This window comes from Haemaphysalis longicornis, unplaced genomic scaffold (assembly GCF_048455015.1).
Source record: "Haemaphysalis longicornis isolate Haplotype H1 unplaced genomic scaffold, Haemaphysalis longicornis Haplotype H1 scaffold_7, whole genome shotgun sequence".
In the NCBI taxonomy this organism is placed as follows: domain Eukaryota; kingdom Metazoa; phylum Arthropoda; class Arachnida; order Ixodida; family Ixodidae; genus Haemaphysalis; species Haemaphysalis longicornis.
Window position 1 is genome coordinate 44,437,130 of NW_027526422.1, and position 17,423 is coordinate 44,454,552.

At 50.3% G+C, this 17,423-nt stretch overlaps 1 non-coding gene across 1 annotated transcript; it reads left to right on the forward strand.

Moving 5' to 3' along the window:
* The first annotated feature begins 2,692 nt into the window (after positions 1-2,692).
* Positions 2,693-2,856, forward strand: LOC144147458 (U1 spliceosomal RNA). The gene has a single exon (XR_013317945.1). It is a non-coding gene; the product is annotated as a U1 spliceosomal RNA (small nuclear RNA).
* Positions 2,857-17,423: the final 14,567 nt, after the last annotated feature.

Below are 17,423 nucleotides of genomic sequence, written 5' to 3' on the forward strand. Positions count from 1 at the left end.
ATCTTAGGCATGCGTCTGTGACGTGTATCCGTGACCGTAAAGCATAGCGGCAAGCGTACGCTATAGTATACACTAGCAGCGGCTGGTATAGTATACACTAGCAGGGGGAGGAATGGCGCGCCTCGTCCTTTCGTGCGCGCGCATACTCGGTCGGGCCCGGTACCCGCCGCCGCCGGTAGCGTAGCATACGCTAGCCGCTATGCTGAAACTCTATATTCCCAACTGGGATTTGCAACAGGCCCTACCACATCGACACTTTTTATTCAGTTTGCGTGGACAAAGTTTTTACACTATTTGTCTGCGTCTTCAGTGAGTTCACGTGATGAACAGGGTCATAGACTATACCGACGCATGGGCCAGGGGCGCCGCCGGGAATTTAGCTCTGGGGGAAGAAAGCGGTGGGGCTGATCTCCGACTCCTTGCGCAATAATAATCATAATCGCAATCGTAATCACATTTGTAAAATAATAAGAGACACCAAGAGGAGAGACAAAGTGCCGCGACGTAGCGGTGGTGGCTCTATACATGTACAAGATGGCGGTGTGGTAAAGGTGAAGCAGCTCACGGGACGACGGGCACCGGTGAAGATGATCTCGTCGATGCAGAAGTGATGGTTAGCTACAAAGTTTCTGCAATCTTACTGACGTCCAATGCATGACGACTGACTGTCTCATGGAAATCCAAGTACTCCTCTACCATGGATTTACAACTGCTACTATGCTGAGCAGTCCGATTCCATTCCTTGCAAACAAACTTCCTCATCTCATCCTTACATGGAGCCATCTGCCTTAACCTCCTTCTAGTGCTGCCTCTCGGTAGCCACTGCGAAACGGTGGTGGCCCACCGGTTCCCCAGATCTCAGCACTGCATTCTCAGCCCCAGTCTCCATTTCTTCCTCTTTATTTGGGCTGTCATGTCGTCCACCCGACTTGGCTCCTCAATCCAAGACGCTCGTTCGTATACGTTAACCCTAAGGGTTACACTTGTCATTCTTTTTACCACTGCTCGTTGGGCCGGCCTGGCTTTCCTTTGAAGTGGTTAGTACATTCCGAAATAACTGCCCAACACGTCATCACTGGGTGTAGGCATTGGCTGCATATACTTTTCTTTTAGTGACAGTGGTATGTTTCTGTTCATTACATTCGAGTGTTTGCCGAATTCTCTCCAGCCCATGGCAATTCTGCGTCTGTTTTCCTTGTCGTGCCACGCTTGGGTCACCGGCAACAACTTGCGCAAGATAGTCATCCGCATGTAGTATTTAATTTTTAATTGCTAAGGCTGTGGGGAAGCTTTCTGTATGTGATTTCGACTTTACTTTCGACTTGGTCATATTTGTTTTTAATCATTATTCATTTTAAGCCCTTTTCCTCATAACTGAGAACACGACGTCATACCCCCCAATTTCTTCCAACAGCGACGCTGTTTAGTTAATCGTAATTTTTCGTGTGCGCAGTTAAAAATACCCAGAAATTGTCGAGCACGCACACGTGAGCGCCTCGCGACGACTGCCCAGCGACCCCTGCGCACGTTTGTCAAGTCAAACATACCCGCTTAGCGAGATTGGACAAGTTCGGCAAAAAAAAAAAAAAAAAGAACTGCAGCGTTCGCCGTAATCGTGGCAAACTTGCTCGGAACGAGAAAGACGCGTCATAGGGTACGTCCCTCTAAGGCGATGTCCAATGACTACCGCTTCAAAAAAAAAAAAAAAAATGAAGGAAGCTCACACTTATAGCAATAATGATGGAGCAAATGTCGTTGCGGCAGCGAAGGAGAAGCAAATCGGCCGCAATCGTGGACTTGAACCTTCGCGATGGTCGTGAAGGTTGCGTACAGCTTCGCTACTTTCAAGTCTTACGCGTTAGTGTGAGCTTCCTTCATTTTTTTCTAGACCGTGCCTGTCGGTGACCACGCTAAAGTGTTTTTGTTGTTAATGTTGAAAGTTACACAACTCAGCACAAGGACGCGGGTTCAGTACCGACCACTGCCGCCGTTTTTCAGATGGAGGCGAAAAAACAAGAACGCCTGAGAGCCGAGGTTTCAGAGCACGCTAAAAATTTCCAGGTGACGTACATTGGTCGGTAGACGTGTACACTACACCACGGCTTTCATAGCCCAGGCAGAACGTAGGTGCATCAAAGTTTCATTTTTCTTTTCTTTTCTTTTTTTTTTGTCGAATATCACCGATCTTATCTCCAGGCCAGACGTCCACCTGCACGCAGGTGCAGTGCATCCTGTTATTCTTTCCTGCCTCAGCATTTTTCCGCACATTCCTCTTTCCGTTCCCCGGTATGAACGACCTATATCGGGGCAACTGCGAAAAGCACTTTCGTGACGTGTATAGCGAGCTTCGGCTCAGAAGCGAGCGCTCATGAGACTCGCTCGTCTGCTGTCTGCTACACTACATGTATGAACAGACGAACTTTATACAATGTGGCAATCGCGGTCGGGACAACTTATATTGCATATTAGTTTATTTATGTTTGGTTTTCCTGAATATTACTACGTATTGCAGCATGCGACCTGGTGATCACTCTCAATAGCCATGCCATACGCGTGCACGGAAAATGAAATTGAGGGTTTGATGGCATAAGTTTTAATGCCATTTATTCACTGCATGAAAAAAAAATGTCATTTGCCGTTACGCCATTATTAGTTTAAGGAGCTTCGCATAACTCATTCGCTTTAAGTGTGCATACGTACCTGGTGCCGGAGTATCCGTGATCATCGAGGCGGAGCTCCCAGGGCGAGAAGCGGGCATTGCACTGCGCCCGTGTTGACCCCTGCCACTACCCCAAACTGGGGTAGTGGCAGGGGTCAAAAGACCCATGCAACAGGGTCAAAAGACCCTGTTGCATGGGGCATGCAACATGGTCTTTACGCGGTAACATCAATAAAGCACGCCAATTTTTTCATGTGATGTTGGCAACGTGCTTTTAGTCGCTTCGTAGGTTCACGTGTTTGCGCCAACATTTGGCTTTGTATACCTGCGTCCCATGTGACCTATATCGCTAAGAAATGTCACAGCTGTCCAAAAAAGTCGAACGAGCTGCAAAACGTGGTATGTCAGTCGATACTCCACTCAAAAACAGACAAAACGTGGCGTCAAGTTGAAAAATTAGTCAACAAGAAGCTTATTCCGAACTACTAAAACTATTGGCCTTAGTCATACATGCCCCCCCCCCTCCCCCATTTAGCCCAAAGGGCATTACGGGCACATTTGAGGCGAAATGTCAGTACTTAGCCGGTAAGTACTTAGTCGAGATATTTGTTACGAATATACGTTCTGTGGGGTTTTACGGTAGCAAGTGGAAAAATAACGCTTTAAAAATGGCCCAGAAAGGCTCCAGCTCTTGCGAAATAAAAGCAAGCACTAAAGTAACATAGCTTCCGCTCGTGTTGTTCCAAACAAAACAAGATACACGAGGTTAATAAAAAGATGCGCGCTGACCCGACAGATGGCGCGCGAGTAGTCTGACGGCGGGAAATTTGAATTGCATTGAACAAACTTCCATTCCAATCATCACGAGGGGAGCGAAAGGGGAAGGGAAGAGCGCGAGATGTGGGGAGGGGAGAGATGAGAGGGAGCTACGTGTAAGGTGCAACAGATAACTATCTTCTCTCAACGACATTTGCAGTGAAGCAAGCAAATACGCGGCCAATTTTTTTTTTTTTTTTTGCGTATATACGGGACGTGCGTGTGTCTGCCTGCATCTTCCTCGGCCGTAATTTTGTGTTATGCGTCTATTTTTTTCTAGCCGCCTTTCATTGCCAAGGTTTTGTTGCCGATTCCCGGGCTCTGACTGGCTGTTTTCAGTGCTAGCAGCGTGAACTGCGGGTGTAAAAAACCAGCCCCTTTGTCACTGATTTCCAGCGGACACACCCCAACCTTGCGACAACATTTCCCCTTCGAGGACAGCGTTTCCTTAGGTCGATAGCGTCTTTGTCTTTTTCCTATTTCTTCAAGTAAACACGCTTTACAAATCCTAAATCGGCGAGCCACTCCTTTCGAATGCGCGTCGAGTGCACACAGGTAATACAGCGTCTAACACAAAAACCAATTGTCCACTATAGGCATGCGTCAAGTGCAGGCGGCTTGTCGAAAACATACGCGTTTGTTATCACCAGAAAGGGCACTTAAAGTAGCCTGTTAGGTACTCTCACACGCGCGGCTATCAGAACCCCTGTCCAAACTGGACCAAGACGCCTTGTAGTGTATATCAGTGCAGGCCTTGAGATAAGGCATTGCTCTCGTTTGGGTATCGCCACGTCGGCGCCTTGCAAATGAGTTTCTTTAGAGAGGTCTGTATAGATAATGTAAGATACGTATGTACTCTTGTACAGACCGCATCCTACTCCAACGAGAATGCTTGATTTTGTGTAGATTAAATAACTCATTGTCACTCCAGTTTGTGAAATCACTGAAATCCAAGCGATGCACGACGCGCAGATACGTACTGGAACGAGCAATTAATACGTATAGTACTAACACCTAGAACATTCGGTTCCTTTCATAGCGATGACAAGATTGTTTTTAATGAAGACTTAAAAAAATTTGTCAAGTCGATACAGTCATTGTACACCTTTAAGAGACACTAAAGCGAGCTGTAAACGTTGTTTGATGACTATTAGGGTAACGTTCAGAGTGTGGTGCGCCGGTTCCGAGTTGTTTTCGACCAATTAAAACGTTCTTTTTTTTTTTTTTTTTTTTTACGACTAGTATGCGTGTAAAGGGCCACCTCGTTCGCACAATCCACCCAAATGAGCTATTCATGTCGGCTGTGAAGCTATGGTCCCTTGTCCGCAGGAAGGCCTTTAACAAATTGCGAGTGTGCTTATCCTCCATGAATTGCGTTCGAATTAGCCCAAAGCTGACGTTAGACGAGGGGCGTACAAAGCAAACAGCGAGGTTTAGAAGACCCATATACAGTAATGCCTCGTTAACTCGAAGTCGTAAAATCCGATAACAAGTTCGAGATAAGCGGAGTTTCGAGTTAAGCGGAATGCCGGAAATGCTGAAATGCAAGGCTGAATTCTACATGCGTCGCACGCGTAGCGCGGCGAAAACGAAAAACAGTCAGAACAACCTCCTTCGTGCACATGTAAGGGCTGGGTTCAGCCGTGGTGCGACTTACCCATCAAAAACTAGTAATCACTAGTGCGCAGGTGGCTCCCACCGTTGTCTGACACGTTGGATAGGAAACCGCCGGGGCGGCGGGATTTTCAAATTTGGCTGTCACGAGCTCGTTCGGCGCGTAGGGGGAGCGAAGCGTTCGCGCGGTGACCTTAGCCTGTAGCGGACTTAGCATTGTATCGTATCTGCCAACATTTCGACCGTGGTTCCCTCAGAAAACATTTCGAGATAAAGGAGGGAAAGTATATAGCCAATGGGAGATAAATTCACGGCGAGAAAAATTTTCCACTTTACCGATATTTCGAGATACGTGAGTTCGAGTCAACGAGGGTCTACTGTACCATCAAAAAAAGCTAAGGACCAGAGTGACATCAGCTATTGTTCGTGATGCAGCCGCAATGGGTGTCTGCACATCATTTCAGTGTCCCTATCATCGTCGTCTTCATCATCATTATTGTGGGAGGTTACCTCTCATAGGTGGTGGGAGATGGGGCGTACACTATAAGAAATCACCGTAGGTGGGCTTCACTGCAACGATCCAGAGTGACCCATCGGCGTGACCAAATTTGCAAATTTTGCGAAAAACGAGATGGAGCGTGCAGTTGGAGTAAAAAATAAAATCGCGCTGGTACAGTAGCGAAAGGAGTGCGTGCGCTCTGCTGTCCCAGCGCAATTATATTTTAAATGCAGAGCATTTCAGTAACTCACGATGTCACCCGCGTTGACGTCCGTAGTCCGCACCGTCGTTGTCCCTACTATATATATAAAAAAAACTATCCGGCGCCCGGTTTCGATCCCTCGACCCTGCGGGCGGAGCGCAATGTACATGGTGCTCTACCCACTGCGCCACAAAGCCGACACAGAATGGGACGCTACGAACGCGCCTTATATCGTTGACTCATTCAAATTACTGCTGACGAGCGCTCTCTCGTCAGCAGTTGCCACAAGTGCAACAACATTAACGTAACGCAAACTACTTAACGTCGTGCGCCCCCGGGAAATGCTCTGCATTTGATCGTGCCCCTCGCGAGGGGGATGTTTCACTGCGTCTTCTCTCGGTCGCGGGACCCGTGGCGCCATCTAGCGGAGGCGCGGCACAACTCGTAGCACTTTGAAAAGGTGCGGCGCCAGCCAGCTGTGTGTGTGCGTGCCGCACTTGTACAAATGGCGAGTGCATTGGCTGTCCACAGAGCAAAGCATTCGTGCAAGTAAGCCGTTGCAGTCAGTCAGTCAGTCAGTTAGTTAACAACTCCGCAAGCATTTGCGTTTCTTGCTTTGTAAACAAAGCGAAACACGCAAGAATGACGAAATTTCCTTGACTCATTCAAACTACGTCAAGAAGCTGCTGATACAACGCATTCACTACCACCAACTCCCCAAACACTAAACGTTAACGCAATACACCCACCCCCTATGCGACGCATTTACTCGAGTCCCCCTCGCGGGGAGATGGGCCCAATTTGTCGATCGCGCGCGCTCCGGTCGCTAACATCTGTGGCGTGATCGTGACGTCAACATCACGCGTTCGTGTGGTGGCGCGATTTCGGCGCTATAACACTCTCTCGCGAGGGGCATTGGATTGGATTCGATTGGATTGGCTTGTATTGGCTTGGCTTGGATTTGATTGTTTTACTCTAATTGCACGCTCCGCCTCGTCTTTCGCCAAATTTGCACATTTGGTCACGCCGATGGGTCGCTATGAAGCGTTGCGGGGAAGCCCATCTGCGGCGATTTTTTGCAGTGACATGCGCAATTGCTGCATGGTGGCAGGCAATACGGAAAGACACATCTCCTTCCAGATCATGAGACGGCACGCTCGGTGGGACCCCGATGCAAGACGGTGTTGCCCCAAGTCGCTCACAAAACCCCGCTCCTTTCTCTCGACTTTGGCTGGGTGTCCTTCACCCGAGTTTGATCCCTTATCCACGACACGCATTCCCTATCGCTAAGTGTTTACACAACGCGCAGGGCAGAAAACAGCGAGTGCCAGCCGCTTTCGCGGGCATGACAGCACGCGTCCCGCCGCTCGTCTTTTGAGCGAATGTGAGTCTATCTGCCAGCAACGCACGCTGCGAAAAGTGGACGCCGACACCGCAACCCCTTCACGGTAACGATTACGACATGAATCGTCAAATGAAGTTTTCTTTCACTCGCTCGTTCTTTCTCCTTTACGAGTAGGATAGCCGACGGACGCGCGCCGAGCAATCTTGTTATCTGCGTGGGCGCGTCGCCGGCGCCAGAACAGCGCGTCCGGATACACTGCTAGTCTAGACTGGGCGAGGCTGGCCAGGGCGTTACAGATATCGTAACCCTTCCTCGACCTCTGGCACGCGGAGGACGGGTCTCCGCCCGAATGGAGCACTTGTGTGCTGATGCGCGTTTGAATTTCCCTCTCAGGCGAGAAGGCGTAGTTAACAGGAACTTGTCATTGGGCGAGTTGATGCACATTTGGTGAAAACGCGGGCTTTACACTATAAAATGCCAAGCACGGAGTAATACAGCGCAAGCGCAATCGTGACCAACTCCAGCGCAGGCTAGGGTATCCAGGACGCGTATTTCCAAACGCTTCGCTGCACAGAGCACCCACGTGACATGTCTGTTCGCGCGATGGAGAACCGTATTTCAACGTGGTTATTGGCCGCGCCCCAAGCCTAAAGCGACCTAAAACATACCAAATCACCATTATTAACAAAAACGACCCGTAGATTTCAGTTTAGAAGAAGAAAAATGAAATGTAGAAATAAAATAGGCAATGAAAAAAAAAGAAAGATCGACTTGCTGGGGCTCGAACCCAAGCCGCCAGCGCCAATACTCAGTGCTATACGTCAAGGCTATAGAAGCAGAACGGCGGGTTCTCTTTAGCAGGCGCTCAAAAGAATAGCGCGCGCAGTGACATCACACGTGTCACGTGGGTGCGCTGTGCAGTGAAGCGTTTGGAATCACGCATCCAGGACTAGGCGTTGTAATGACTTCGGTGTGAAGTCCGAGCCGCAGTTCTTCATCAGATGTGGTCTTGTCAACATAATCCCATCCTCTTCTCATTCTCGGAGCAATGGGAGGCAGCGTTGAGGTGCTCTTACCTGTGAAGAGCAACAAAGCCTCATAGCCAGAGCCTCCATTGTCGCCGGAGAGCTACAGCCTCCGGTCATAGCTAAGGACAGCTGCGGCCCTGCCATACCAGCTAGACACAAAGTTTTTTTCTCTCTCTCTCTTTCTCTCTCTGACTAGAGGCAACTCCCCCCCCCCCCCCCTTTCGCTAGGCGGGCGACCAGACATGAGCACCTAAGGATCGCTTACATCAAGTTTATAAGAGCGAAGCTTGCTTTGCCTAACTGATGGCGACCAAAGCTCACTGCAGGAAAGCTAACTTTCTCTGACGATGATGATGATAGCGGGTGAAATGTAAGATGGTTGAAACGCGAAGCTTCCCTCCAGTCGAAAGCCAATTTCTTCAAAGTTCAAAGTCAAAGTCCGCAATCCAAATCGTTACGACCAAAACGCACTGCAGGAACGCTAACTGACATTTATATGTTTCCACAAAGGCGCATCAAGTGCCTCAAGAAAAAAAAAAAGCGACACTTCCCGTGGTTGGAACCGAACCTGCAGGATCCCTCGCGTTATAGAGCCGACGTTTATCCAATTGCGTCATTCCGACATGGTCGAAGCAGTTTGGTCTTTGGCTCATAGGTCGCAAGGGAGAAAGCTTCTGCGGCGGACTTGCATGAAATTACCGGTCATTCGTCCGCCTAAGCTACACCATACCGCATCAAAGACACGAAAAGCCACCACTGATAACCTCACAAAAATTCTTCCAAGCAGTTCGCACAATAAAGTGACCCATCTCAAGCGCACTGCACGAGGGACCCAAACAGGATGAGGCAAGGAACCAAGCCGGCCAGTGTATATGCGCCGAGGCTGTTAGCACCTGCAGCGGAGGAAACAGGCTTAGGGTCTTCACAGGCCCTTCGATACGGAAGGTAGATGCGGTGGACGCCACAGCTGGTCGCTGTGGCCGCGTACCGTCCGTTTTAGTAGCCGTTGGTGATCGCATGTCTCCTACAGTGGCTGCGTTCCAAATTCCAATTCGCGGACAGCTTGGTAAATAGCTTACGAAGCAGACTAATTAGACGCCTAAAGGAACAAGAACGGGAACGGCGCTGCTGTCACCGACGCAGACGAAAACCTTGCAGCAGGCATGTAACTCAGGCCGTAGTTTCATAAAATATGATAGCATTTTTGTTATACACATTACGTGATTCAAAAAGTAAACAATATCGGCTTCCCCCGTACTACATTGTATACAAAACATTTAAATAAAAGAACGAGTTAGTTTGACAGAACACTACTGTGCAAAGAGGTGGCGCTGGCGTCGTTTTTTGGTTTAGACAGAAAGGTAGCTTGCATCGTTGTGGACTTCGAGGCTGTCTGGCTGTCTCCACGAAGCAGTCTTCGTTGCCGGCTTCGTTCGAACTGGAACGGGGCTTAACATGGATGGCCAACTGTCCGCGAAGGCGGCAACGAAACCGTCTAGAGGGTCAATGATGATGATGATGATGATGATGATGATGATGATGATGGCGACGACGACGACGACGACGGCTATGTTCCTTGGAGAGAGAGAGACATGAAACTTTATTTACAGCAGCCCATGTACGGGCTACCGAAAGGTTTTCCTTGGAGAATAGTACATACACAATCAGGGGATTGGCCAATCAGAAATGGTAAAAAAAAAGTTATTTAATTGCAGGGCCCTGCAAAAAAATATCATTATCGCCGGGAGCGCCTCCTTTACCGTCCTCCTCACCCATCACTCAATACACAGGACTCTCGAATCTGGCGCAGAATCCAAACACAGACTTACTACAACATGGTAATTTTGCATCATATTTCACCAACTGTTTTTCCCTACAACTGCACAACATGCAATACACCAAACGCCACCTATCACCTCGTATGGGAGTGCGTCAAACATCCCAACCCAATTCCATCACCTACATTGTAGCAGTGGGAGCACAGGCTGACCAGCTTCCAGCTCGAGGATCAGGAGTACCTGATCTCCCGGGCGAGGGCTGCTGGGGAGACTGAAGGCGGCCTGGACTGAGGCCACCACCCACTCTCCTTTTTCCCTCCCCTTTCCCTTAAAAAATAAATGTTATTCCTCCCAGCGTCATATCCCCGATCGTATTGGTCTCCACTATTTACCGGGGAGAGCCGCGTCACAGTATGATAGTCATCCCGAGGTAGATCGTCAGAGGTTCAATTCCCGCGACTTACGTTGCGTTCCAATTTCCCCTTTAGACGGCTTCGTTGACGCCTTCGCGGACAGCCCGCCATGTTAAGCATCGTTCCAATTCGAACGAAGCAGTCAACGAAGACTGCTTCGAGGAAACGGCATCAAAGTCAGCAACGATGCAGGCTACTTTCCTGTCTAAACTAATAAGTGACGCCAGCGCCACCTTCTTGCGTAATAATGTTGGAACAAAAGCACTTGTTCTTTACTTGAATATATTGAGTATAATTTACTAGTGGTGAAGATGACTTTGTTTAATTTTTAAATCCCGTAAAGTTTGTAATAATAACGGTAATATTATTTGCGAAACCTGCGGCTTGCATTTTTCAACACGTCTGCTACGAGGCTGTCGTATGCGTTGGTGTTGCGTTTGGGACCGCGGCGCCGTTCCGATTTTATTCCTTTAGACGTCTAGTTAGACTGCTTTGTAAGCTGCCTACCAAGCTGTCCGCGAATACGAACGCAGCCTAAAATGTACGACGGGAGCCACTAGAATTTTCCCGGATAGTTTTCGAGCTTCACGATGGCCCGCTTAATTACAAATGCTGTGTTACAGTAATTAATAATGTTATGTTACTAACCGTTTTGTGAACATTTCTTGCCCCAAACGGATCAAATTTAATACGGTGCAAGCACCAGGAGGATCCACCAGACGAAATATATCGGCTCTGAAGCCTCTGAGCGTGCATACGGGGTTCAGAGCAGATTTCTGTGCTATGCTATGCTTTACAGAAACACTGTCGTATGTTTCAGAGTGTGCGCGCGCAGTTTGAAACACAGCAAAGTGTTGCATCCCCACATAGTAACATCGAAAAATTGGTCAACGCTTTGCACAAGGCTGAGCACATATATTTTGTTTAGTCCACAATCTCAAACTATCAATCACTTAATGAACGAGTGCGCAACGACTAAGTGGGTCAACCACAAGCAATCCGTGCGCGTACTCTGAAGCCTGTGGGCGTACTACAGAGTAGTGCATATACGCAGCGGTGTATTAGGCAACGCTTTATGAGAAGGAATTTATGCCGAGTCTGATGCGCGCACGTTAAAAAGAACAAGCAAGATTCATTTGGACTCGCTCAGTGACGCAAACGCGACAAATGAGCTTGCCTGGGCAGCAAGAATGAATATGCATCGAATCGTCCCCGCATTATTAATGCGGGAATGTTAATTGGCTAGGTTTGCGAAAGCACGCATCCAACTGGCGTCCGTAAAAAGTGTCCACACTATACCGCAGAAGGTGTCACGGCCGTTTTCCTTTTTTTACGGTGGCTAAAAACGGAAGCGTCTATGTGTTGAGATTTCAGCGCACGTTTAAGATATCCGTGTAGTCCTACGTTAATCTAGACCCCTCATATACGATTCACCTCATAGCCAAGGTGTTGCTTCGAAGCGTAAAACTCCGAAATTCGAATTTAGAGAAGCTCGTATGCATTTATATATAGCTTCTCCAGTACTCCCGGTCAACAAGCCGACCGCTCAGGAGCCAAGTTATACCATAGCAGAAACGTGATATTTCGCACAGAGCAACGAGTCGACTTAGATGTAAACACTGTAAAATTTATTGCAGAATTTAAAAAAAAAGTTTTTTGTGTGCAATTCGTTGTCCGAAGTTACTGCCCGTACAATTCAATGGAATAGTTTCGATGGATCTGGTAGAGCAAATTTCTTATCTCGAAGCTAAGCACACAGCGAACTTTTGCCATCGATATTAGATACGGGCAAATTCATTGCACTAGGCTGAACATCTCCCAAGTAAACACTTCTGAAAGAACTGCGATGAGCCGGAAAGCTGTACCTGTATTCAGGGATCGCGTCTCTTTTTGCTTTCAAGGGCTCGGCAGTTTCCAAGTTATTAGGCAAAGCGTCTTGCGAAAATTGATACGTAATCTGAAAGACAATGACCGCGGTGAAAGATAGCAGCTAACGAGCCAGCCATTGTGAACCAAACATTAACAGAGCGCGTTTTACGAGGTGAGCCTGGCGTCGCTACTTCTGCTTCGTTGAATCCAGGCTAGGAGAGAGTGAGAGTGGGGGAGAGAGAGAGAGAGAGAGAGAGAGAGAGAGAGAGAGAGAGAGAGATACAGAGAGAGAGAGTTAGAGAGGGAGTTAGAGAAAGAGAGAGAGTTAGAGAGAGAGAAAGAGAGAGAGGGTTAGAGAGAGAAAGAAAGAGAGAGAGTTAGAGAAAGAAAGGGAGAAAGAAAGAGAGAGAGTCAGAGAGCGAGAGAGAGAGAGAGATGCCGAATATATCTCTCTCAAAGGCTAGTTACCGCCTGTAGCAGGAAAAAAAGTATTTTGTGCCTGCCCTAAGCAGCGCTAGTATTAAACCAAGAGTATAAAACATAGGTATATTGATCCTTTTTGGTAAGATGACATGCCATCACCCCGCTACAAAGGGAAAACCAATAGCAATCATCATCATCAATAATCATCATGGTTAGATCAATATATGGAGGGACATATGTGAGGTGGTGTTGCGTACGGGAGGGCATACCCGAGCCGAGCTCCGTCGCCTCCGACATGCGTGTGGTAGCGTGGTGAAGCGAGCGGCCAGCCAATGTTGCTGCCTTGAAGAAGAACAGAAGCCGAAGGCAAACATGTGTACTCCATGGCGAGAAATTGGCCGAAGTCAGACAAGAGCAATGCGCCGACGGGCGGGGTTACAGTACAGGACTCGAGCAGAGTGACAGCATTGATTCACTGCTCCAACAGGAATGAACTACAGCGCTTGGGGGTTCTTATTTATACCCAAAGCTGTAATGGTCAAACAAGCGTTCCCTCTAGATTGTGCACACGACGCGAACGGTACAGACACACATAACACTCTTTCCAGAGTTCGTGAGTGGCCGGTAGTAGCGGCGCACGCTGAGTCCCAGAGAGGGGAGAGAGGAGGTCTCCGCATCGGCTTCCGCGTCCTTCGGACAAGTCTCTGCGTGTTGCGTCGGCTGCCACCGAAGTTTGAATCACGCCGATAGCGAGGCGCCAGCGAGCCGACTTTTGCAGGCGTACTGCGGCGTGTTTGGATCCGTCGGCTGCCGATGCATGCATGAGTCACCGAAAGAGGGGCGCCTACTCGAAAGGCGCACGTAGTGGAAGATTCGCCACACAACCGAGGAGCGCTGCACAAAGCACTGCGGCGGGCTGATTTGTAACAGCTTCTCCGCCGGGGTTCCGAGATCCCGATGGATAAGGGTCTTCAACCGTTGTCCGGAGGGATGCTTTCGGAGAGGAGTGCTCGCCAGACGGTCGACTGCAGGCCTAGGCTGTACGACACCGTGCTGGAGCTTCACCGGGCCGGTCACTGGACGAGTGGTGGCTTTCAAGAACGTCTCTGGCTTGGTGAGGCAAGCAACAGAACAACACAAGAAGACGCAACCGCATCGCCGGGAAGCGCGAATACAAATCTACACTGAAGCTCTACTAGGCTTTTAGTTGCGATAAAATAAGCGAATAATTAACTACACTAGTTATACTTTAGCGCAGCAGTACTTTAGCCAAGCACACAAACTTGAACGGTGACATTTCGCGTGATTGGAAATGTCCCGCACAAAAAGAAACGTAATCATAAAGGGCGAAACCTGATTCAGGAAAAAAATGAAATTGAGGAATTCAGGCGTCTACAAGCCATTTCTCGCGCGGAGAGCTGCGATTTGAGCTCTCGTCATTGCCCTGAGCTTTCCCCCTTTTGAATCGCAGCTTAGGTGCGCCCGTTCTCTGAAAGCGATTGCGACCAGTCGAGTGGACATCGGTCTTATTCCTAGACGTATCTCGAGCGCGCGGAGAAGACTGCCCTAATTTCCACCGCTCGAGCAAAGCGTGCACTTTCATTCTCGGCCGCTCCGAGGTCCGCTGAGACCCGGCGCAAAGTGTGCGCACGGCGCTGCCACACGGCAGGCGCACACTGGAACTCTTGCGGCACATTTTTGCGACACCGTCGGTAAGTGAACACTGAAGGGTGTTTTTGTTCTCTTTGCCGGCTGCCAAGGCTACACTAAGTACGAACTGCCCGGTCTCGGAAGACCGATCAACCCCAGGCGACACGGGAATGGCTACGTGCTCGGCTGGCCGTTACTCGACATCGAGTATCTGAGTTGGAGGTGGAACGCTAACGGCCCGCTCAGTTGTGGCGCCGTCACTTAGCTTAGCTGCACCGTGAAAACCGTTCAGTGTGTAGCGACGCCATTATCATCATCTTCACCAGCGTCCCAATCATCATCAGAAGATTTGCCAGCTGGCACGGAGGACAGGCAGCACTCGGCACCCGGTCTGGAACGGCACCCCGTTTCTACTCGCCTCGTCCTGACCATGGCACGGCCAGCGCAACCTGAATAAACGTGGGCTCGGCCACACCGCCTCATCGGCCGCCTACAATTTGGTGACCCGGACAAGCGGCTTCGCCATGGCATTGCAGCGCTGCTTCCCCAGCCACAATGCGGACAAGGGCACGCGACCAACGTCCATCGCCCTCCCAGAGCTACCAGGGCTGATTCCGTTTGTATCAATTCGTCGCCACCACACCGCATGGTTCATGATCCTAGAGAGTCATTTCTATGTCAACGACATCCAGTCCCTGGAAATAAGGTACCTCGTCACTTTAGAGAAGTTACCTGCGGACCTCACTGAGCGCATCCAGCTGCCGGCCCCATGCCCAAGTGCATACGACGATCTGAAGGACGCTGTCCTAAATCACTACGGTATAGGAACGCCTTTGTCTACACCACCACGCCTTCCTACGGCATCCGTGGATTACACGTCGCCGGCAGGTCCACCATCCCCTGACCAACAAAGGCGAGCCCCGACTGCGACTTGCGGCGCTTCCGAGTTGGCGTTTCACTTAGTCAACTCGACGCAACACCATGGTGCAGTCCAACACTTTGTTGCGTCTGCTGCACAAACCCACCCAGTTGTCGACTGCTTTGCCGCTAATAACTGGGAAACTTCACCGCCTTCGCCGCACGGCACGGGTGAGAAGGATCTTTCAGACACTTCTCCTCCTCGCACACGTGAACCCTCTCCCCCATCACCGGTGGAACAGCTTCCAGCAGTCAACAACAGCTCGAGATCCTCGGAAGTGCAGCTCACACTCGAAGCTGCTCACACTGCCCCCGATAGTCCTGACACCCTGGCTACGATGGAAACACCAGAGCGACGATTGCGGGACAAACCTCCCAACAAACATCGCCGAAAGACGAATTTCTTGTCCCTATGCAATCAGACGCGCCACAAAATGGTCACCCCACCTCGACCGATTCCTTGCTACAGGAGAGTATTCGGTATACGGTGTCACAGGCGCTCTGCTCTCCGACCACGGACGAAACCAGCACAAGTGCACTGCACGATATAGTTCGAGAGACGCTTGTCGTTGGCGCCCTCCGCTGCTCCATCTCTCACGGCGCGTGCGCAAGTTGCCTAGTCAGCGACGCATCCCCAGAGCTCACACCACAGCGCAGCCAAGCCCGCAATTTGGCCGTCAGTGTTCAGCACAGCTTCATCTCATCGCTGTATTTCGAGTTGCGCTGCGGTTCGCTCCACCATCCATTGTAGCCGTCGCCCCACGCGTCCGCGGCCGCACTTCCAGCCTCGTCCACCAGAGGTTTCCCCACATCCCGGACGCTACCTCGCCGACGACCAGGACCACGCCATTTAGTCAACCCCTGCCACTTGACCACTGACTGCCCACGGAATCTTCCTGACTACGGACAAATTGTACATAGCTGTCGATATTATTCATAGCGATCAGCACAGCCCTCTCCACAGTTGCATGCCGCTATGTACTCTCGGCATTTCTGTACCCTACCAAACTGTCGCGCTCCTTTCCCGCGCCGGCTAAAATGTCCTCCGGTTTCTATTCACCGCGCCGCGCGCTAGGGGGGGGGAGCCCTGTAGCGACGCCATCATCATCATATTCACCAGCGTCCCAATCATCATCAGCAGATTGGCCAGCTGGCACGGAGGACAGGCAGCACTCGGCACCCGGTCTGGAACGGCACCCCGTTTCTACTAGCCTCGTCCTGACCATGGCACGGCCAGCGAAACCTGAATAAACGTGGGCTCGGCCACACCGCCTCATCGGCCGCCTACAAGTGTCTCGACTGCGGGCTCTGCCCCAGCATAGCTCGGTTCTGAACTCGCGTTCGGAGAAACGCCGTTCGTTTCAACGGACTCGCGTTGCCTCGTTTCACTAACGTCACGGTTTAGGCTTTCCCGCAAAACTTCGTTAGCCTGCGAACTACGCGCGTTCGGGTCGCAAGCCGTTTTCAAAGCCTCCCGTGAACCGGAGCACTCCGAACACGACGCTGATGCATCTCCGCTCACAGTAGGGGCCTTAAACACAGTGGACTTACGCTGCCCTCTGTCGTGAGCCTCTGGAAATTCGCTATCCTCGCTATCTTTCTGAGTCTCACCACTCCTCTCAGAGGTGGCGACACTATCCTTATTTGAGCCCTTCGCAGCGTGCTCAGCTGACAGTTTGCGCGGAAGCGCTTCGGAAATCTGACCCTGTTCGCGTAACAGCTGACCGACCTGTTCGAGAATAGGTACCTGAATGCCGGAAGTTGTGGGGATACTGCCGCCTGCGTGACAAGTTCACCAAACGGACCGGCGATGCCGACCTTAGCAATCGGCAGGCACATGTTTCATGCTGCTACCGCGTGGTTCACCCAAACACCCTGTCCAGTCAGCTGATCTGGTTCAACGTACGAAGGGCGGACCATGTCTACTGTCGGCGCGGAGTCGCGAAGAACTCGGCATGGCTTACCGTTGACCACGAGTTCAAATACGTACGGCTCCAGAAACTGCCTGCTATCCTCACTCTGGTCTAGCACGTGAAAGACGAGTTGCCACGATGCCCCGTCTCGTGGTAGTTGTGACACGCAGCCTGTTTGCGCGCTTCAAAAGCTTTTTTTTTTCGGCGCTGCTCCTTAACGTCTGTGCTTTTTTCGTTTTCCCGCTCGGTTTCACTACCCGAGAAAACGACTTTGCTAGCTCCACCATCTTCCTGCG